At 43.4% G+C, this 23,029-nt stretch overlaps 1 protein-coding gene across 4 annotated transcripts in view; it reads left to right on the top strand.

Moving 5' to 3' along the window:
• Positions 1-23,029, top strand: part of LOC127431848 (dipeptidyl aminopeptidase-like protein 6) — a 545,012-nt gene that overhangs the window by 379,363 nt on the left and 142,620 nt on the right. The window lies entirely within an intron of this gene.

Here is a 23,029-nt window from a genome sequence, read left to right on the forward strand (position 1 = left end):
ACCGGGGCAAACAAGGGCTTAAATACACATGGGCAAACAAGGAAACGAGGAACACCTGGGGAAAACAATCAGGGGAAAACCAATCATAACGTGTGGCAGGGTGAGCAAGAGACAGACACAGTGGGTTTGGTGTCAAGCCTTGGAGAGGCATTTATTGGAAACAATAATAAACGTAAAAATGTCCAAAAGGGGTGATAAAGCGTCCAAGGGGGAATAGTGGGGCGACGATGATGAGCCAGAGGGGTGGATCATTCTGCCACAAATGAAACCACAAAAGGCCTACAAACTAACAGGAACTAAACAAGAATTTCAACATAAGTCAACACAAAAACAGGGAATATGTGACAGAGCCCCCCTTTTAAGGAGCGGATTCCAGACGCTCCAAAAAAAAACAAAAACAAATTGTCCATGGAGTGTGGGGTAAAACAGGTAGGGCGAAGCCGTGGAAGGTGGAGCCGTGGCAGGCTCGAGGGGTGAAGCCGTGGAAGGTGGAGCCGTGGCAGGCTCGAGGGGTGAAGCCGTGGAAGGCGGAGCCGTGGCAGGCTCGAGGGGTGAAGCCGTGGAAGGCGGAGCCGTGGCAGGCTCGAGACAAAGAGTCCTGGATGAATGGGAAATGACCTCCGTGGTCGCGAACATGGGCATAGACTCGGGAACAACCTCCATGGTCGTGTTCATGGGAGGAGACTCGAGAACGACCTCTGTGGTCGAGAACATGGGCAGAGACTCAGGAATGACCTCTGTGGGCATGGGCGGAGACTCTGGAACGACCTCTGTAGTCGTGGGCATGGGCAGAGACTCGGGAACGACCTCTGTGGTCGTGAACATGGGCAGAAACTCGGGAACAACATCCGTGGTCGTGTACACGGGAAGAGACTTGGGAACAGAAACTTTTCTTCTCCTCCAGATGGCCAAAGTTGACAACGCTGGCTCTGGGATGGACGAGGCTGGCAACGCTGGCTCTGGGACGGACGAGGCTGGCTCTGGGACGGACGAGGCTTCTAGCTCATTGGCCGTGGCAGGCGTGGGCGTAGGCTCATTGGCCGTGGCAGGCGTGGGTGTGGGCGTAGGCTCATTGGCCGTGGCAGGCGTGAGTACTGACAAGCAGTGAGGAAGGGTCTTCGTGACCCTACGCACAAACATAAGTGGTGGATAATTTAACTTGGAAACAAGGGCCGTGGGAGGCTGGGTTGTGGTATGGCGTGGAACAGGCTAAGGTGTGGAAGACTCGGAAACCAGAACCAGGGTTGAGAGAGGAGGTTCCTCTGAAGCTATTGTCTCTAAAATTAACTCCACATATTTCTCCCATGTGTAATCACCGGTCTCCGGCAATTCCCTCCACTTGTGAGCTAGGAGACCGATCTGATACAAGGACTTCATGTGGGATTCGGTAAATCCTGTGTGTCTGTCAATGGTGCTAAACAGGTGAGAGTATTCTCTAATTGGTAAGTTTGCTCGGCTCAACTGGACAAAGCACGCTGCTAGATCCATTTCGGATGGTCAGTCTTTCTGTAATGAGGCAGACGTGGAATGAGGATCTAAATGCAGCTTTTAATGGAAACCAAAAATAAACAATAACCAAATCCAAATGAAAACCAATCATAAAATGAAACTACAGAAGGACTACAAACTATCAGGAACTAAACAAGAATTTCAACAAAAGTCAACACAAAAACAAGGAATATGTGACTAATCTGTGAATTAACAATGTGTATATAACATGAAATCAGACAACCCAAACTAGACCAACACTGACTGATATAAAAAGAACAAAAACAAAAATACCTGTATGGTCCAGAAATGAGACACATAACAGGTGTTTTATGAGGATGATATGAAGTAGACTGTTTCAAATATTCATCTTCACCCTGCAGCTGAACAGCTCTGATAATAATAGCCATAGTGATCTTGTTTCTTTTCATATCAAATGGCATTATCATGTCGAATTAATGTTTACGTTTTGAAACATTACATTTAATTAGGTATACTTACATGTTGGATACTGAGCAGCTTGTGATTTCCAGACACATGTATAACTGGAGTTTAGCAAAGTTTATTACATCTCATTTGGCGCTTCATCTCTAAAGGTGAATTAATGAAAGAAAATGTTTTATTTACAGTGGGAATAAAACTAGCGCTCTATCCCTTTATGAGAGCACATGCATGTTAAACAGTCTACGCTGCACGGAGAGAGATGATGATGAGAGACATGCACGGAGAGACATGGATTTTCAGTCCTATAGAAAGAAACTGTTGATTTCATGTGTTCCATTGTGTGGATTACTAATTTTCACCAACGTGTAAAAGCGAAAAATGTGGGACTTGTGGGGTGAACACGGAATGTGCGGGGATAACTTAAATGTTGCACAAGACGTTAAATCCCACTACAAAATTCATTAAGTGGGTTTTTTCCTGCTATTTTCTACACATTGTGAAAGAGCTAGGACAGTGCTAGGAGAGTGCGCTCGGTGTCAGCACGATCTTGTGTGTGCACGCGACTGTGCCTTGGCGCGTCCAGTATATTATGCATTTGCGCGTCTTTGCGAGAGAGAAAAGTAATCGCTCGCTCCTCTGTTAGAAGACTTTGTTCACTTTGTGTAATTTTTGTCCTCTCTCGCTTGTTGTTTGCTTGACCTAATGTTATAAATGCAGCACTGGCCCGATCGGGCAAGTGACAGTTCTAGCAACTGGCCTGAATCTTTCTCACACTGGCCCTGGGCCATCGGGCAGTCCTTGTCGAGCCCTGCTGGGTTTAGCACAGTTTCACACATGAAATTTTTAAAGTGGGTTAGCACTGCTTTAGTGCTGAGTAAGAAATCGATTTTCTGATTAATTGTGATCTTCATTTGAACAATCCCAATATCGATTCTTAAAATCAAAATATCAATCTTTTATTCTGTGCCAGGGGTGTGCATACGTCAATCATGATTTGATCCCCTGTGTTTGCCCGCTAACTTGTTTCAAATCTGGCAACCAAGGGTGTTGAAATACTATTGGGAAATGGGCAGTGGGCGGGATCACACAGGCCAAAACACAAACAGAAATTTCGGCCTGGAATGTACATTTCAAAGTAGAATATACTGGCAGTAGCATTGTTTTCGGAGAAGCCAGTATTTCAACTTGGCATGTTTCCTAAATCTCTGATAACATGTTATGATAATTTTATGCTTTAGTACAGTAAATATATTACATATTGCTCCTTTAAATATTGTTCTTTTTCGCACACAAAGTGACCGATTCACTTTAAAAGACATTAATGTCACCGCTGGAGACAGGATAGATTACTTTTATGCTGACTGTCTGTGCTTTTTGGACCTACAAATATCTAATCAACATCCTCTCCCATTCAAAAGACCTGTTGAGCCTGGATCTTTTTCTACAGAAAAAAAAGTCATACAGTACACATCTCAAATGGCATGAGGGTGATTAAATTATCAGAGAATTTATTTTTGGGTGAACTATCCCTTTAATCAATTTCAGCACAAATGCATTCAGTAATTATGCAAGCAGATAGTGAATAGTCTGTCTATACATTCATCCGCCAATAGAGGCCGCACTGCCGCTTGCATGCTGCATGTCGAGTCCTGTCAGCATCACAGAATAAAAAACACAGATGCGTATACTTCATTTCCTTGCTTGTAAATATGAAGCGGGCTCAATTGAGCGTTTGTCCATAGATGAACATTACGTTTACTGCATAAACTGTGATGGTGTGTTAGTACAGTACATGACAACAAGCATTGTTGATCCACCGGTCTCCCTGTATCATCCACACCAACAATCATGTCAATTCACACCGGGAGAGCATGCAGGTACATTCATCTCAAATCTCACTGTCACTAGTGTAGAGGCATCTTATTAACTGCATTCACACAACATGTTATTTGACTTAAGTTCAAATAAAAAAAAGTAATGTCTGAAATATCTCACGATCTACAACATGAAGATCTAATGAACTCGAGCCTGTGTCTTCTATACACTTATGTAATACAATAACAGTAAATTAAACAATTCACATTCATATTAAACAGCCTAAATGTAATAAATATATATTTAAAATAAAATACCAATACTTGTATTTCTTAAGTGTATTTATTTAATATATATTTAAACAGTAGGCTGCATGCACATGCTTGCTTTGGTGGCTGTTTCATGTTTTCATGTTTCTTCCTACACTGAAAACCCTGACCCTACTTGACTCTACTCATTTGATTGAGTAAACTAATTCCCTCAATTGAACTGAGTAATGGCATATCCAAAACGTATGCAATTAATTTCAATTGGTGTTCATATAGAATGAACTTTTTAGGTTAAGTCTGCTCGCATTAAGATGCGAGTAGGCTTAACTCAGATTTGCTATTTAAATGTTGTTTCTACTGTTGTTAATAATTTCAATTGATTCAATTTTAGGTCAACCAATAGCACAGCTCAAATAAAGATCATAACTGATTCTAGGTCGGTCATTTAATAAACTTCTCCAAAGAAATGCATATTTACCTGCACTTTTAACTGCATATGCACAAAGAGAATTAGTCAACAGGGTCCAACTTGACCAAATGGGACACTGATCACACTAATGGTGACCACCACATGAAACAACTATTTGCAACAAAACAACAAAATACTACAAAAGAGCTAAAACCTTATTTCCAACTATTTAAATGCCCCCATGACTTCCCTTTGACCAAAGAAACATAATTAATTCAAGCACAAAGCATTATGGTTATTCCCCATAGCCTCAATTGTGTACTCAAAAGTTTGAGTTATGTACACTTAAAATCTCAAGTCTGTTGATTTTTTTTTTTTTTTTTTAAGATAAGTTCAGTGAACTTAAATATTTGAGTGTATGAGCCCAAAACCTGACATTTCAAGTAAAACTTATGAAGACAACTTGATATTTCCAGTAATGACAACTTTTACAGTGTACAGTAAGGATTTTTTTCTGATGTTGACGTTTTCAAGTTTCTGTTAGAACCATTGGTCAGTCAAAAATCAAACTGTATAAATAAAGCTTTGATTGAAGAAAAATATGTGTCTTGCATTTTACACCACTTACAGTTTATTATTGTTAATGATTTATCAATTTTCATTCATTAACATTAACGATTGTTGATTAAGAAAATGTCTTAAAATTTGCAATCCTTCGGTTCGCTTTACCTCATAATCGAGATCCCCCACTCATCATGTGACCTCAAAGGGTCCTTGGCACTTGGTGAATAATTTGGAGCTCAATGTTGGGAGTAATATAAGTACCTTATCTCCTGGTGCAAATTTCCGTAGCTGAGTTCCCCTGTTATACACTCGGCTCTGTCGTTCTTGAGCTTGGAGCAAATTCTCCTGTGTTAGTTGTCTCAAGGTGTGGAGTTTTGCTCTAAGATCAAGAATGTATTGAATTTCATTCTTACTGTTTGATGGTCACTCCTCCCAAGCTTCGCATATGACATCAAGCATGCCGCGCAGGTGCCGCCCATACAGCAGCTCGAATGGGGAAAACCCAGTGGAGGCTTGCGGGACCTCTCGTACTGCGAATAACGGGATCGAGCCATTTGTCCCAATGTCTAGCATTCTCGTGCACAAACTTACGAATTTGTTCTTAAGGGTTTTATTAAATCGCTCCACCAGGCCATCTGTTTGTGGATGGTAAAGGCTGGTGCGAGTTGACTTAATGCCCAATAATTCGTAAAGTTTGCGTAGTGTCCTGATTGGTGAGGTTGTGCCCTGATTGGTGAGGATCTCTTTCGGAATCCCCATCTGTGAAATTTATTTTGAAGAGTGCCTCCGTAACACTGCGTGCGGAGATGTTGCGCAGGGGCACTGCTTCCGGGCATTGCTTCTGGATATCGCGTTGCATAGTCCACTAGGACCAATACAAAGTGGTGTCTGCGTGCTGACTGTTCTAATGGCCCGACGAGGTCCATGCCAATTTTCTCAAAGGAGACCTTGATCAGCGGAAGGGGGTGCAATGGCGCTTTTGGGGTGGCCGGCGGGTTCACCAGCTGACATTCACGGCAAGCCGCACACCACCTGTGGACATTGCCGCCAATGCCCGGCCAATAAAAACGGGCTATTAGATGGTTCAGTGTTTTTCTTTTCCCTAGATGACCCGCCATGGGATTATAATGAGCCGCCTGGAACACCATTTCCCGACGGCTCCCTGGTATTAAGAGTTGGGTTGTATCTAACTTTGTTTGAGCGTCCTGCGTCACTCTATAAAACCGCTCGTTTATAATTGTGAAATAGGGATATGAAAGTGTGACATTCGGCCGGAGTTGTTGACCATTGATCACTCTCACTTGGTCAAAGGCATGCTTGACTCTTACCGGTATCCGGTATGTTCCGGCCCGATCGGGGGCAGCCTGCGGAGTGTTGGGGATCCGGACCACCGTCCACAGCTCCTTCACAGGGCATTGATCCCGGAAGTGTCCCGGATCCCTGCAACTCCAGCAGGCCAGCCCAGGCGCCACGCCCGCACCTGCGTCGGCGGACACTTCCACCTGAGGGGGAGAGTGGTGGGGCACTGTCGATGCTGTGGGCAGTTCAAACCCCCGCTCGTGGGGAACTGGCCTCGGTGGCGGGACTCCTCACCTCCACAGGGCAGGAATGGGCTCTGGGGAGAGAGCAGAGTGAGAGAGAAGAGGGGAGGGAGAAGAGAATGGGGAAAACATAGGGGAAAGGGAGAGAGAGTGGGAGGGCTCTTCCGCCCTCGGGTACTCTGCCATATGGTCCTCCGCCAATCGGAGAGCCTCCTCCAATGACGCCGGGTGGTGGCACTGGACCCATTCCGCCGTTCCTGGGAGGACTTCATGGGGCGTACTTCCTCTAACTTATATTCCCGGGTTTCAGCATCAGTGTGGAAGGGTCCACAGCAGAATGAAATGAGGACACAGGGAAATGGGCTTCTCCTGGCACAGGTAAGACTTTTAATTGGCAACTTCAATGCTTACATCTTCACAAAACTCATTAGCTTCACAGGTATGTAGTTTCACAAACTCATTAGCTTCACAGATATGAACACTCAAACTCGTCAGCTTCACAGACACCATGCACTTCCTTGTGCCAGGCTCTCTCTCTGTCTCTGCTGGTGGCTTGGCTGCTTATATGCCACTCTCCCTATGCTTACTGGAATTAGAGACAGTTGTTAGACATAATCTAGCTCAGGTGCAAGCGCCCTTACTGCTTTCTCTCTCTCCGGATTGACGATTGACCACGCCCCCGCTGCCAGAATTGCCAGTCTCAGATGAAGGTTGCAGTTCATCCTCTTAACTGGCCTGCTGATGGACGGTTCAGTGTTATCCACACTGCCAGATACAAAATGCTCCTGACATGCACCACACTCGATCAGTGATGTTACTCTGGATTTCTTCTAACCGTAGTGTTTTTCTCAGTCTCTGCTCTTGTCTCGCTGTGAAACGTCCTCTCTTTCATGTAACAGATAGGTTGATATGATGGGGCTCAAACAGAGCCTCCACTGAAAAACTGGGTCAAGTCGTCTTTTATTGTTATGTTTATAGAGGATTTCTTACTGAAGACTGACACTTGACTGAAACAATGACAGCTAATTGGACATTTCAGAGGAACATATCTCTCAGAGTAGTTATGATGGGAACTCCTGTTTCGCTGAGTCTCTCCGGACACATAGTGGAAGGTCTGTCAGATTGCCTCCCCAGAGTTTTTTTCTATTTCTCTGTCCAGTTGTTGCTGAAATTACACTTTCCTTGCATTTAGGTCACCTTCTGACTCTTTTTCAATGCCTTTGCCTTAAAAGATGTTTGTATTGTGGATTGTAGACGGCTTTTAAATATTTTGCTGATATCTGAGTTGTGCAGGAGATGTGAATTGGGTCAGTTACACAGGCGTCTATGTTGAATACTAATACCATCAGAGTACATAGGCAATGCTATGTGCACATCTTTGAATCTTGTGCTTTGAATGAAAACTGTCACTGTGTCAAAAATACAGACACCCTTTTATAACTGCCATTTTTTATATCAGCAAATGATGAAAATAACACGTCTCTTCCCCCTCTGCACATTAATGAAAAGCGATCTATTAGGAAAATGAGTCATACACCAAAATGGAAGGTCTTTATTTTTTATTTTATTTTATGCATTAACTTTGGGCCATAAGGACTGACAACTGAGATCCACATGTCTATCAAGCAGACAGCAGTGCATGTGAAATGAGCAGTATGTTAGGCCTACAGCCTTACAGATATCACTGTGATGATCTTAACCAACAAAAGTTCCTTTCATCCGGCGACTCGCACTTTGAAGTGAAGAACATCTCCCATTTCTGCCACTTATGAAAGCTCTTGCTATTCTTTAATTAATGGTTATGATTTTACTCATTTCCTTCTGTTACATCGTTGTTATTTTCACCATGTGGCAGTGGATTTCTGGGAACAGATAATCACTGCTGGAGTTATTAATAGGCTATATGTTATGCAAAGAAATGATACTCACTCTCAAATTTTCACACATTAACTCTTCAAACGTATCTCGCCTCTCCAGATGCATGTTTTTATGGAATAGCAAACCTTACTACTCTTACTGTTTCTGCAGTATAAAAATATCTATACTGTACACACTGTTAATTTTCTGCATGCAAGGAACACTGCACTGCGCTTTCAACCTTTCCAGTGTGGTGAAGGAACAAGAATTAATATAAACTACAATTTTGTAAAAATGTTTAGTTTTTGACACACTATTTGAAAGAAATGCCACAAGTTCTGACTCACTTTAAATTAAAATCTGAAATAATTGTATTTATCTCCAAGATAATAACTGGACACCTCGCTCAATTAAGCATGCAACGTGATGATGTCATGTGACAGCAATAGCTGCATTTCCACTATCGGGCCAAATGAGGGTGTGCTAGTGTGTGCTAGGGCCAGTTGCATTCCCACTGTCACTTCTGGGGCTTCATCATGCCTCTTCTGTTGTTTGGCCCGATTACCCTTGGGCCAAACAAGGCCAAATGGGGATTGAGGCAGGTTCAATGTCGAAGATGGAGTTTCGCCACAGTTCCCAGGTTGTGTATCTAGCGCACAACTGTACAGGTTAAAAAATAAATAAATGCGGGCACAGTACAAATGGACAAAGTTGCCCAAAGAAATTGCTTTCCATGGTTCGATGAACTTTAATAGATGGTGTGCTGGGACATCGTCCCACTGTTAGTGGAGAGACCGCTTAGGACACCATGGCAGTTACTGTCAGTGAGTTGTCAGCGTTAACTTATCTTGCTGTTTAAATTCGATATAAACTCGATATTCAAGATAATTAGATAACAACATGATTCCTCAGCTTGAGCTTCCCTTTTGCTTGTGATATGGGCTGGGTGTGTGACGTTAGCACCTCGGCAGCGTATTAAGGGTGGGTTTTTGGGCAACGCTGAGGCTGTTGGCCCCAGCTGGCCAGTTGATAGCCCTGGTTCGCACTGGCCCGATAGTGGAAAAGAGGCTAATGTAGCACACAACTGTTTGAAACGTTGATCACTGCATAAAGCATACACTTTCATATACTATTTTTACTATGAATAAATAGTTAGTATACAGTGTTTATTGCACAGTAAGCAGTATGCTAGTATTCCATTCCAAACATAGCTGCAGTGATTTGATTACTAGGAAGATGTTATGTATGGGCTGCATTTTAACAAACAATGGGCTTCGTTCATGAAACTTTCGTAAATATGTAAGTAAATTGGGAGTAATTTTCCGCGTAAAATGGAGCTTCCTGAAAACTTTCCTACGGATTCACAAACGCTTCATACCCCCCAGATTTGTTTGTAAAACGTGTGTATGTTAGTGAATTCCAAACATTTTTAAATAGAGCATGATAATCCACAGCCATGAAAACACCATATAAGGAAGGCTTAAGACTATCTAGTAAATGAGAATAGAAAGAACAGCTATGCGAAAAGTAGTAGTTTTTTTTTTTTGTTTTTTTTTTTTTTTGTGCATTCACATCATAGAATACTGTTTTGGCAAACACTCACATATTCGTTCTTAAAAGAAAGTGAGTAACTAACAGTCATTGCATACTTTTGCTGTCATCAAAGGTTCGTTTGTGTATTAAACAGTCCAAGAGGTCAATAAAAATGGTTTGACATGAAGCTTTAGTGTAAAAAATTCAGTTCATGCCGACAGAAGGATGTCCACCACTAACCTTCTTTGGTTCAGTTGAGCGCATCGCCAGGATCAGTGGAAAAAAAATCAAGACTGTAACAGTGATATACTTTCCTTGCAACTGGAAAAATCTTCAAAGATATTGACAGAATGCCTGAATAAGGCCTTTGACCGAAATGCTGTAGGCTACAACAGTGCAGGCTTTTTTTTTTTTTTTTGGTTGTATTGTGTACGCCCCTCCCAGTGACATTATTATTTATAGCTTTAACAGCATTAGCATTGACCACGTTATCAACTGAATACCTTATGTCGATGCTCATACAAAATTAGTGAAACCTAAATTAGAGTTCATATGATCAAATGAAAAAACTCTCCAACCAGTCATTTTAGAGGCAATACATTTTTTCAAGCAATTCTTCTGGAAAATGATAAAACTAATGAAGCAGAATTTGGAATAAACTTTACTTTGAAGAAATAAATGCATGCACCAAAGAAACGCTTTAAACATATGGTGTTAGGGCTGGGCGATAAAACGATCTCGATATTTATCGTGACAAAAAAATCCACTATATTGATGATATGCTTTTGAGGAATAGTCAATATTTAGTGCTTCACTAAAAACGCAAGCAGTTCGGCTTTCTCAGGTTGCGTTTCCACTGGCGTGGAAGAAATCCGCTCAGAGACACTCACAACGCTCCGCACCGCTGTCAATCCTACAATCCACCTTGCGAGTGTGGCGCTCGGCTTCCATAGGAATTATCTTAAAACGCCCTCTCAGCTTCGCTCAGAACACACCAGTGGAAACATAGGGTCAGATTGGATGAACTTGCTAATGTAAGCTGCCTTACTAATGATTAGGCTACGTCGGACACCAAATTGATTCCATCCGCACTGCAAGACTTCATGACAACGGTTGTGCCCTCTAATTGTCTTTAGTGAAAAGCGCGACAAAACAACAGTGCTGTGCACACCAGCTCTGATCTTTCTGCACTGTAGTCTTGAATATGTTTCTCTAGCACCAAACAAGCATCATTTATGCCCTGTCCAGCTCCACACACGTTACCTGTTTTCCCTGCATGTGTGTAGACATGAGGCACCACATAATTTAATGTGATTCCAAAGCACCTTTTAGACCATAACATTTTTCCCTTCTAAATTTAGCTTTATTAATCAGCATGTTACAAGATTTTAATAATGAACAAATCGATTTCTGTTCTAATTTTGTGAAAATTAATCAGATGTCATCATCTCTAGAATGGATGACAAGGAAAGACAATAAAATTACTAGTTGGTAGCCTAGTCTTTCTCACTTTAATGAAAATATAAAAATGTTCCATTCAGACGTTTTCAAAATTCTCTCAGGGGATAACTGAACCCCCATACAGCATTATTCCACAGTCACAAGGGCTTCTATGTCCCCATACTTGGGTATCTGAATCTAAAGAAAAATTACAATATTTCATTTTAATGTAAAAATATTCAAACAAATACAGGACTGCTGTCATTATGCTTCAGAACGAACAGATGATCTTTTAACATTTATTTTCAAATGCGCTCAATTGATAAACTATAAAATATTTTAATATGTTGGTAAAAGATCCCTCAGACCCCACTGCTTTGGCTGTCTCTGGACCCCCAGTGCAGTTTTGTAGTGACTATTTTGACTGTTTAGAATTTCTTTTTTCTTAATATTTCTTTAACTTTGTAATAAAACAAAAAAAAGTGCAATGTGTAAATGTGAATGTATATCGTGATAACAATTTTGGCCATATCGCCCAGACCATGGTGTAAAAGTTTTCTTTGTAGTTTTTTTTTTTTTTTTTTTGTTATTTTTTTAAAGGTTATTTCACAGGTAAAACAATTTTTTCATTATAATTTAACTTCTATGAAAATGTAGTCATGACACTTTGTCTAAAAGAACACAAAACATTGGGATGTCTTACACATGATTTACATGTTGTTGGGAGCAGGTGTAAATTTTGTTCGTACCAGCTAACGTTTTGAACATAAGAACTTTCATGAATCCTATAATTTATGTCAGAACGGCTTTACAAATCATTTACACAAAAATTTGTTTCATGAATAAGGCCCAGTGTCATTAATTACATGTAAGCTTTTGCGCAAATATTAAAAAATAAGGGGAAAAAAGTGTGGCTGAATATTTCTGATGGAATATATGGCAGATTTATTCTGGTCTTTGTAATTGTGAAGTGCAGTATGGCCAGTCAACATATGACTTTGACTGTATCCCATTTTGTGTACTATTTGAAGTAGTTCTAGCAGGAAGACTAGCAGCTGTACATCATCGTACCATTAGCTAGGTAACTCCTAGCCAATCACATGTCAACCATCACTTTATAAGTCTGCTCACAATCTATCAAATTGCTGTTTCAGTGTGCTAACACGGCAACCTCCACTACTCCACTGCCACCAGTTGAGTCCTGTCCTGCATGGTGGTAGGCTCCTTGCCCCTGCCTCCTATCTCCGGCAGGATCTGATGGATCTGAGTACAACTTCTTCGGACCGCCAGACGGGGCTTACACCAAAGAGAGCCATTACATTCCTGTTTCATATTCATCAAATAAATGGCATCTAAAAATTTACTCAAGTCTGCGAGTCTTCCTGATAGAAGTGTTGTTTAACGTATGTGCATGTGTAAGGTTTAGTTTTTGGATAATGTCCACAGAGTGGCAATAAAAGCAAGTTTTGTGTTGTAAATTATATAAAAAAAAGTTAACAGGAATGCATATTTTATTAAATCTAACCCAAACGTCACATTTAAAACTAACCGTCAGTGGAGTAAAATTTTTATTTTAGAGCAAAAACAACCTCCAAATTGTGCTTACCATTTTTTATGTGAGCTTGATTACTTCCTGGTTCCGACAGGACCAGATTCCGTGTCTCATGCATCACGCTATCAGTAGTGCTAGAGGAAAAGGTGACCATGGATGAAATTATGCAAAAATGTCTATTTTAGGATGGTGGTTGCCAGTAATTCAGCAGTAATGGGTTGATTTCAGGGTATGTTAAATTTTCGGAAGCAAAATGTAAAATTACTGTCTGATTATTTTGGCTTTTACATAAAGAGTAAGTGATAAAGGTGCCTGTGGCATCCAGGCATAGTGTGTCTTAATACTGGCTTACTGTCTTACTAAATACTCAACAGTATGAAACTTCCCCATCACCAGCGAAGTGTGCACTTTAGTGTGTAGTAGAAGTATGCAAGTTGGGATGCAGCCAATGTGTGTTTGAATCTATTCCTCATTCCCACACATTTCAAAGACGTGTGCTTTAAATGGCTGCTTACCTCACTGGACATCTGAAATGGGCATGCATAGTTGAATATTTATCTGGCTGCAGTGGTGGGCAGCTCAGCTTTTCTAGTGCACGCTCATGCCTCTGAAATGGGCAGTCTGTCTGAAGCAGGCAGCCAGGCAGAGAAGCTTCCAGCTGGGCTCATTTCTCCTCTTTGCTCCATGTCCTCTAGAAAATCAGCTCTCAGCTGTCACTTCTAACATAAACACACAGCGGGGCATGCAACCATTAACATGCACCTTAGATATTTATTTTGCTGTCACTCTAAGATTTCAAACTAACTTGACTGAACTCATTGACAACAGTTATGTCTTGTTTGCCAGATAGATTTGCCTTATTGTATGTTTATGTAATGTGTTGGTTTCCAAGTTGTTTTTCTGCTTACTTTTAAATGCTTCCTAGTATGAGCCTCAGGTGGCATGCCCACGGACCGCTCACAGACTGTCTGATGCATATTGTACACAGAAAGAGCTGTTTGAAATGGCCACTATCAGATTAGCTGTCTCCTATGCATTTTCCGGAGGTGAGAATGCAGTTGTTTTTTTTTTTTTGTTTTTTTTTAACCCAACAGGGACTACGTTTTGTTTACAAGTTCCCAGGCTGCTACAGTGAGGTCTTACAATAACTAGGCAAAGTTCACAAGGTTTATGGCACTGAATCTTTGAAAGACATTAAGGCTACATTCACACCAAAGCTGAATGTGTCCCATATGTGATTTTCTGTTCACCTGACATTTTAAATGTAGCCCATATTGGATACTGGTCTGAACAGCCCCTGAGCATGCGTATAACAAACTCTGGTGTGTTCATCATAAAATGAATAATGAATTAAATTGCAAATAAAACGGTAATTAGCTGTTTGTTTTTTTTAAGCATATAGGACACTTAATGCATATATAAATAATAATATGGCAGCAAGTCATGGAGAAAGACTTGTCATAGTCTTGATGGATAAAGTTTTTTGCTTTCGTATGGTGGAATTAAATTATTGTCGAAGCTAAAGAGCGTAATATTACTTATAAGCGAGACACGCAATAAAAAAGGACAGCAGGAAAAACCACATCATATAAATGTATAGTAAGAAGAGTTATCTATAATTGTTTTAGATTTCCATTGACTTGCTTATATTCGCATTTTGAAACAGTTTGAGAAATATAGAAACTGTTCCCTGTCTGTAACTCACTCGACGTTGTGTCGATGTAGTGACACTAGGGGTCACTCTTGGGAGCCCGAGACACCTCTGGTCTTTGATAAAAGGCCAATGAAAATTGGCGAGTGGTATTTGCATGCCACTCCCCCGAACATACGGGTATAAAAGGAGCTGGTATGCAACCACTCATTCAGATTTTCTCTTCAGAGCCGAACGGTCGATGTTCACTGAGCTGACTGTTCATTCACCTCTGCTGGATCTGACGGTGCATTTCAGCGGCTTCTCCCTCCTCTGCACTGGTACACTGCAGCGAACGCCCCTGGGCGCTTCCACAGAAATAAGGGAGTATATTTCTCTAAAAGAGCAGCACACACGGAACGTCTTTTTAACGATGCCTTTCCGTTTGTGTGTTATTCCTGGTTGCAGTCGTTATCTCTCAACTTCTGATGGTCTTGATCGCTGTCTTTCGTGTCTGGGCGCATCCCACGCGGATACAGCGTTCGTGGATAGATCATGTACTCATTGCGAGAACATGACCAAGGCAACGTTGCGGTCACGGCTTGCTTTCGTAAGAAAGCAAGCCACCCCAGCGGCTCCCCACCTCGTTCCTTCTACCTACGGGTATGAGGCCAGCGCGGCTAGCACTGGGGGCGATTTAGGGACCCCAATGGGACCACCTCCGCCAGGTATCCCCCCACGGACCTCCCATTCCCCAGCACGCTCGTCTGCCCCGATCAGGCTTCCGGATGAGTCCGCCGGCTTGTCTCACGGCAAGTTCGACCTCTTGTTCGGAGCCCGCGAAGCTGATGAGCTCTCGAGCGCAGCATCGGAGAGCGGTCTCGTCCAGTCGGACGCGGAAGCTTCAGCTGGGCTCCCCCCCTCGGGTACAGTCGCCCAGTCGCATGCTGATGCGGAAATGACGGACATGCTTTCCCGGGCAGCCACGAACGTCGGGCTAGTGTGGAACCCTCCGCTCTCCCCTGAACCCTCACGGCTCGATGATTGGTTCCTGGGCTCGCGCCGCCGCTCACAGCCATGCCCCGCCCCAGTTCCTTTCTTCCCGGAAGTGCACGAGGAGCTGACAAGGTCATGGGAGGCACCTTTTACTGCCCGGTCCCGATCTTTCAGCTCCCCCGCCCTCACAACCCTCGATGGTGGGGCGGCCAGGGGCTATTCGGCAATTTGTGCTGATCGGTACTGACCTGTTTGAAGGCGTTCAGACAGAAGACAACGGTTCCACTGAAACTGTTTCAGAGGCTCCTGGGGTATATGGCATCCTCAGCGGTGGCCACTCTGCTCAGGTTGATGCATATGAGACCGCTTCAGCACTTGCTTCAGACTCGAGTCCCGAGATGGGCATGGCACCGTGGGACACATCGCGTGGCCATCACGCCGATCTGTCACAGCCTCTTCAGCCCTTGGACCGACCTCAAGTTTCTATGGGCAGGCGTTCCCCTAGAGCAGGTCTCCAGGCCCGTCGTGGTTACGACAGGCGCCTCCAAAATGGGCTGGGGCGCTGTATGCAACGGGCACACAGCCGCCGGCTTATGGATGGGCCCGTGGCTGCTTTGTCACATCAACTGCCTCGAGTTGCTGGCAATTCTGCTCGCCCTGTGGAGGTTTCGGCCGTTGATCCAGGGCAAGCCTGTGTTAGTACGTACAGACAACACGGCAATCGTAGCATATGTCAACCGTCAAGGCTGTCTGCACTCCCATTGTATGACACAACTCGCCCGCAGTCTCCTCCTCTGGAGTCAGCAGCACCTCAAGTCGCTGCAAGCCACTCACATCCCGGGTGACCTCAACACTGCAGCGGACGCGCTGTCACAGCAGGTTACCCTCAGGGGAGAGTGGAGACTCCACCCTCAGGTGGTCCAGCTGATTTGGAGTTGATTCGGGCAGGCACAGGTAGACCTGTTCGCCTCCCAATAATCCTCCTGCTGCCCGCTCTGGTACGCCCTGACTGAGGCACCTCTCGGTATAGATGCGCTGGCACACAGCTGGCCCCCTGGACTTCTCAAATAAGCGTTTCCCCCAGTGAGCCTACTTGCACAGACCCTGTGCAAGTTCAGGGAGGACGAGGAGCAGGTCGTCCTGGTAGCACCCTACTGGCCCACGCAGACGTGGTTCTTGGACCTCACCCTCCTCATGACAGCCCCCCCTGGTGAATTCCCCTGAGGAAGGACCTTCTTTCTCTGGGACGGGGCACTATCTGACACCCACGACCAGACCTCTGGAATCTCCATGTCTGGCCCCTGGACAGGACGTGGAAGACTTAAGCGGCCTACCATCCATGGTGGTAGACACGATCACTCAGGCTAGGGCCCCCTCTATGAGGCGCCTGTATGCCTTGAAGTGGCATCTGTTCACTAAGTGGTGTTCTTCCCGACGTGAAGACCCCCAGAGATGCGCAATCGGATCAGTGCTTTCCTTCCTGCAGGAGAGGTTGGAAGGGAGGCTGTCCCCTTCCAACTTGAAGGTGTACATTGCCGCCATAGCAGCACACCACGACACAGTCGACGGTAAGTCCTTAGGGAAGCACGAACTGATCATCAGGTTCCTGAGAGGCGCCAGGAGGTTGAATCCCTTCAGACCATGCCTCGTTCCCTTATGGGACCTCTCTGTAGTTCTTCAGGGTCTACGGAGAGCCCCCTTTGAGCCCTTGCAGTCAGCTGAGCTTAAGGCACTCTCTTTGAAGACTGCCCACCTGACTGCGCTCACTTCCATCAAGAGGGTAGGAGACCTGCAAACGTTCTCTGTCAGCAAAATGTGCCTGGAGTTTGGTCCGGGGTACTTTTCGCGTGATCCTGAGACCCCGACTGGGCTATGTGCCCAAGGTTCCCACGACCCCTTTTAGGGACCAGGTGGTGAACTTGCAAGCACTGCTCCAGGAGGAGGCAGACCCAGCCCTGATGTTGCTGTGTCCGGTGCATGCTTTTTACACATCTATTTTCGCATGCAGAGTTTTAGAGTCTCTGAGCAGCTCTTTGTCTGCTTTGGTGGACAGTGGAAAGGAAGCGCTGTCTCCAAGCAGAGGATCGCCCACTGGTTCATTGACGCCATAGCTATGGCATATCATGCGTCCCCCGGCAGGGCTACGAGCCTATTCTACCAGGGGTGTAGCGGCCTCCTGGGCCTTGACCAGTGGCGCCTCTCTAACAGACATTTGCAGAGCATCGGGCTGGGCAACACCCAGCAACTTTTGCGAGGTTTTACAATCTCTGGGTGGAACCGGTTTCGTCCCGTGTAGTGGCACGCACAATTAGGTAAGTCCGGGACAGCTAGCTGGGTATATCGCTTGTGCATAGCGCCTTTCACCTCCCCTGAGCTGAAGACGTGTGCCGTTGATTCCCAGTAGTGTACACAAACTGTGTTCCCTGGATGATTTCCTCCGAGCCCTGTGGCAGACGAGTTCGCGGAGAGACTCGCTGCCGGCTCACTACATGTGCTAACTAAGCCCTGTACTGGGGTAGGTGCTCCGCATGTGGTGGTTCCCCATAGGTAACCCCATGCGACGTATATCTTCCGCTAATTTGCTTCCCTGTTGGTAAACTGCATCTTCCTTGGTCACCATGTTTGTAGAAACTCCTCCCCCATTGGGTAGGACCTACCATGGGACTTCTCCACATGACATACTTCCGACAAAGCTCTGCAAGACCATGTGACGTACCTCTGGGCGGGGTGTGGTTTCCGTGGTGTCTTCCTCTTGGGAGTGGCCCCAGTCAGTTAATTCCTTTATTTTGGGGGGGAAGTGGATAAGAGGCCACGACTGGGCTAGCCTGTCTCTATCTTTTGGGCAGTCGACTTGTCCCCAAAGGGCCGTTCGACACTCATAACAGCGTTGGGGGAGGTTACGTGTCGGCCTGGTGCGCTGGCTACGAGGCACACAGTGGTCTGTCCGTCACACATCGCCAGTTCACGTAACAGTTCAGCCAGTTGCGGCGTTTCGTATAGGGACCCTAGTGTCACTACATCGACACAACGTCGAGTGAGTGACAGATAGGGAACGTCCTGGTTACTTGCGTAACCTCCGTTCCCTGATGGAGGGAACGAGACATTGTGTCCCTCCTGCCACAATGCTGAACTACCTGCTGAAATGGCCGGGACCTTGTCTCGGCTCCTCAGCACAAAACCTGAATGAGTGGTTGCACGCCAGCTCCTTTTATACCCGTATGTCCGGGGGAGTGGTATGCAAATACCACTCGCCAATTTTCATTGGCCTTTTATCAAAGACAAGAGGTGTCTCAGGCTCCCAAGAGTGACCCCTAGTGTCACTACATCAACAGAACGTCTCGTTCCCTCCATCAGGGAATGAAGGTTACGCAATTAACAAGGACGTTTTCTCTGCGAGTGACATCTGTGCGAGTAGAGCACTCACATAAATCTGTCTCTGTATCTTTTCGTGTGCATATTTTACTGTGTAGTCCTAACGAATCTCTGAAGCAAACTGTTGAGACTATAAATTTATCGTCTTTCATTAACAAATAACTGAATGCATTACCTAGAAAACTATGACTCAAAATCAAAAGTTTTAAATCATAACACACCTATATACGCCGGAAACCAAGTGCACAAATGACATATGTTGAGTTAGATTGATGTAAAAGTCACATTAAATCTGACCTTGCTGTCGTATGGTGGCACATTGAAAAAAATCAGATATGCATCCGATTTATTATCACAAATTAAAGGCTATGTTCAGACTGTCAGTCCAAATTTGATTTTGTGCATATACGATTGGAATCTGATCATATTTAACAAGTCTGAACGGCCAAAAATCACACAAAATAAGATTTTTACAAATCCGTTTCAAGCTACATTTATTTGTGGTTTGAAATCCTATTTAAATCAAATTTTTGGAAATCCATTTTTGTCTGACCTCTCTGATCAGATTTCAAATTGTTTTTTGCCATATGACACTTTCACGCTATGTATGTCACACATTTTTGCAGGAAACATGCTGGCAGTGGTGGCAGACATAAACTGTTTGGTGATGGAGTTGTTTATTAATGAATATTATTAATGGAATTATTAATTATTATTATTAATATAATATTATTAATCTTCCCATGTGAATCCTTGAGTTCAACAGCCACATTGTTTCATCAAATGTGACTACCATATGAGTCCACCAGTCACTACTATTCTGTCTGGACCACACAAAACTTTGAACTATGATACTGGCAAAGACGGCAGCACAAAATAAAGTGGTGCGTACCAGCCTCCTCCATACCTGCCGCTGCTTCATAAGTCTCATAAGGTGTAGTCCAGAGCTGCAGCTACACATTGCCATGTTATACGCTAAAATCTGTATTCCATTCCACTCTGTTGTTTTTGGTTTTTTGTCTTTTTTGCGTGCTGATGCAACATCATTGCTATAGCAACTAATGCAGATATGCCAGAAAATGAAGATAGTCACAGGCCTGTTAATCATTAAGGCTTTAACACAGCAGGAAAAATAATATTTATTGTCAAAATCAGTTTTTTAAACTGACTGTTCAAACTGCAGATTATATGAGTTTTTTGCCGTTCAAACAGCAGTTGCTTTTGCTAGCACATCCACGTTAGTTGTCATAGTAATGCGTGAGAGTTTAGCAATGGATGTTTTCATGAGGGCAGTATCAAATATTGCATTTGTCACAGACAACGGCTTAAAAAATGAGAGAGATGGAATATGCAATGTTTATTGCTGCTAGGGTTTAACACTGTCCTGTTTTAGCCAATCTGTACCATTTGGCCCGATGGTGGAAAACAGCTAAAGTAACAAACAACTGAAAAAATCATAAAAATTAATTGGTCAAAAGGTGTGGGAGTAAATTTTTGCAAGTAAATTTGGTGACAGTAGGTCGTAATTTCTGCTGCTGAAATCGGACTGTGCGTACCAAAATTTGAATTACTGCCTGCCAGTGGCTGAAGCAGGAAGTGTTGCTGAGGTGAAATGTCCACAGGCTGGTGCCAAAAGTGAGTTGTATTTTTTGTTGCAAATGACATAATATAGTCAAAGAGAATGTATATTTTACTAACTATACTTCCTAAACCCAATCCTAAACCCAACCCTAAAATTACATTTTAATTTATAATTACATTATAGAGGGAATATGCAACCTCCGAACCACGCTTACCATTATTAAATTGAACATGATTACTTCCACAGGTCACGAACCTGTGTCTTGGAGCAAACACGATTACTTCCTGATCTCCATGGGACCAGAACCCATGTTTCAGAGATTGCATGCACAGTTTGTAGCACGCAAGATGGCATTTGTCAATTATTTGAGAGACACTTGAACAGAGTGGGGTCGATTTCAGTGTACATGAACATTCTGAAGCAGAATGTAAATTTTCTGTGATCATGTTGCTTCATCTGTCTGTCTAAGTATACATGACACAATACGTAATAGAATTTTGAAGGAAGGGCGTTAGCTGGACTGGAGTGTCAAGTACACACCAGTCGTCACCTCTGCCTTTCGGAGCATGCGCATAACGCCAAGTCCAATTGTTGTCCAATTAATGTGTATACATACTGGACAAAGCAAAAGTACAGTGGCGTTATCTAATTTCAGTTGGACTAAAGCGTTTACATGACATTTAAAAAAGACATTAATTTTTGTGTGACTGAAGTTGAACTTCTAATGTGTACTGACTAAATGCTTGCTTAATTGGTCTCAAGCAGTGTGTTTCCAGATTAACCATGGGCTTTCTGATGTTTGCTCGTCTGCAGTCCTACCATTTAATACACACACACACACAAACAGCTCACCCTGACTGCAAAATGGAACAAATCAGATATTGCCTGTTCTGTGTCTTCCAATGCATATGAAATGAGTCATATGCCAGACGCAAGCTCTCTGTGATCATATCTTATGTGCGGAATTATGACTAAATAAATCAGGTTAGGGCTGGCATCAGCTGTAAATGCACAAAGCCTATTTTAATAATTAAATATTCAATTGGTCTTGAGCAGAGCCTGGAGGAACTCATGATTGTGTTTACTCCCATGTCCTCCATGTTTTATCCTCCCCGGCATTGCTTGAGAATCTCACCCAGCCCACGCATAAACCGGCATGCATACACAAGTCAAAGTGACAGCCTAATATTAGTCGGAGCAAGATGAAGTGTGTGCGAGTTGATAGATTATTCGCTGCATTCTCTGTCAAACACGCTGAATACATTTTAGTGTTCATTCTCACCTTATGGGACTGTCATTTAATGCAAAGCTCTGCCAACATCTTCCATCTCAATGCATATAATTTAAAATGCTTTTCCATTACAGTGCGTGTTCAGTATCTTTAGGTATTGATGCGGAAGTGAGTCTCTACGCTCTTGCCACGTGCTAAGCGATTGAAAGGTAATGTCAAACAGAGGTGGCCTGATGTGGGTAATCTTTGGGCCCTGAGCATAGCGGTACGGCCGAGATAATGAGCTCAAGCTCTGCTGGAGGCTGGAACAGTGAGAACTCTCCAGCACTGCGTTAAAGGAGTACTGTGCTTTTCACATCATGCCCAGTAGCTGCAGTTGCCATTACAGATGGGACTATCTCCACTTTAGGGGAAAAATCACTGGGCTGCCATCAAAGAAGAGCGTGTCAGCCAATTCACCCAAATACAGAATCATTTTGCCTCCCCTGAACATGAAAGCTGAGAGTTTTTGACATATACTCTTCAAAAGGTGGAGGCGTAAAGGGAGGGGTGAATTCACTAAACAGTTGTGCCACTTTTAGGCACAGAATCTTTGCCTAAAAACATGCATTCTATTCACTAACTCCTCACAATCCAGTTTAACCAGGCACTAATTTATGCTAAATATATTACATGGCTCCTTACACTTATAGCGGCAGTTCCTAGGTGAAATATCCACTATGTGATGCTAAAAGCAAGTTAAATATTTTCCCAAACAGATGATGGAGGTATAGTTACATATTTCTATAAGACCAGCCTAGCAAAAATGTGTACCTTATTCTTTAACCATTATATACAGTGGCCGTATAGACAAAGCACAGTGTGCTTAAGCTAACAACACACAATCAGTTATAATCTTTCATGTCTTTTTTGAACACTGTGCTGTGGAAAAACTAAGTGAATACCTAGGCTAGAGATTATTTTCAACTCAAACACACCTCCTGTCCATGTTTATTAAGCTGACTATAGATTGCACCTTTATTCACAAAACTCAGCACTGGCGCAATTAACGTGTTAACTGATGTTTGCGTGCATTCTCTATTGAGCATGGCAGCAGTTATTCATCAAATGATAATCAAATGTTGGAGGAGAGCATTTAAATGGGCATATGTGAGGTGTAGTCGAGCTCACTTACAGTATTTTAAAGAGATGATTCAGGTACCTCAGATAATTGTGCCATGCATAGAACTTTCAGCATAGATTTTGTTGGCGTATTCGTGTCATTACCTGATTTGCATATATTTCTTCAGTGAACCAGGTGCTATAA

The sequence above is a fragment of the Myxocyprinus asiaticus genome, chromosome 41, assembly GCF_019703515.2.
Source record: "Myxocyprinus asiaticus isolate MX2 ecotype Aquarium Trade chromosome 41, UBuf_Myxa_2, whole genome shotgun sequence".
Classification (NCBI taxonomy): domain Eukaryota; kingdom Metazoa; phylum Chordata; class Actinopteri; order Cypriniformes; family Catostomidae; genus Myxocyprinus; species Myxocyprinus asiaticus.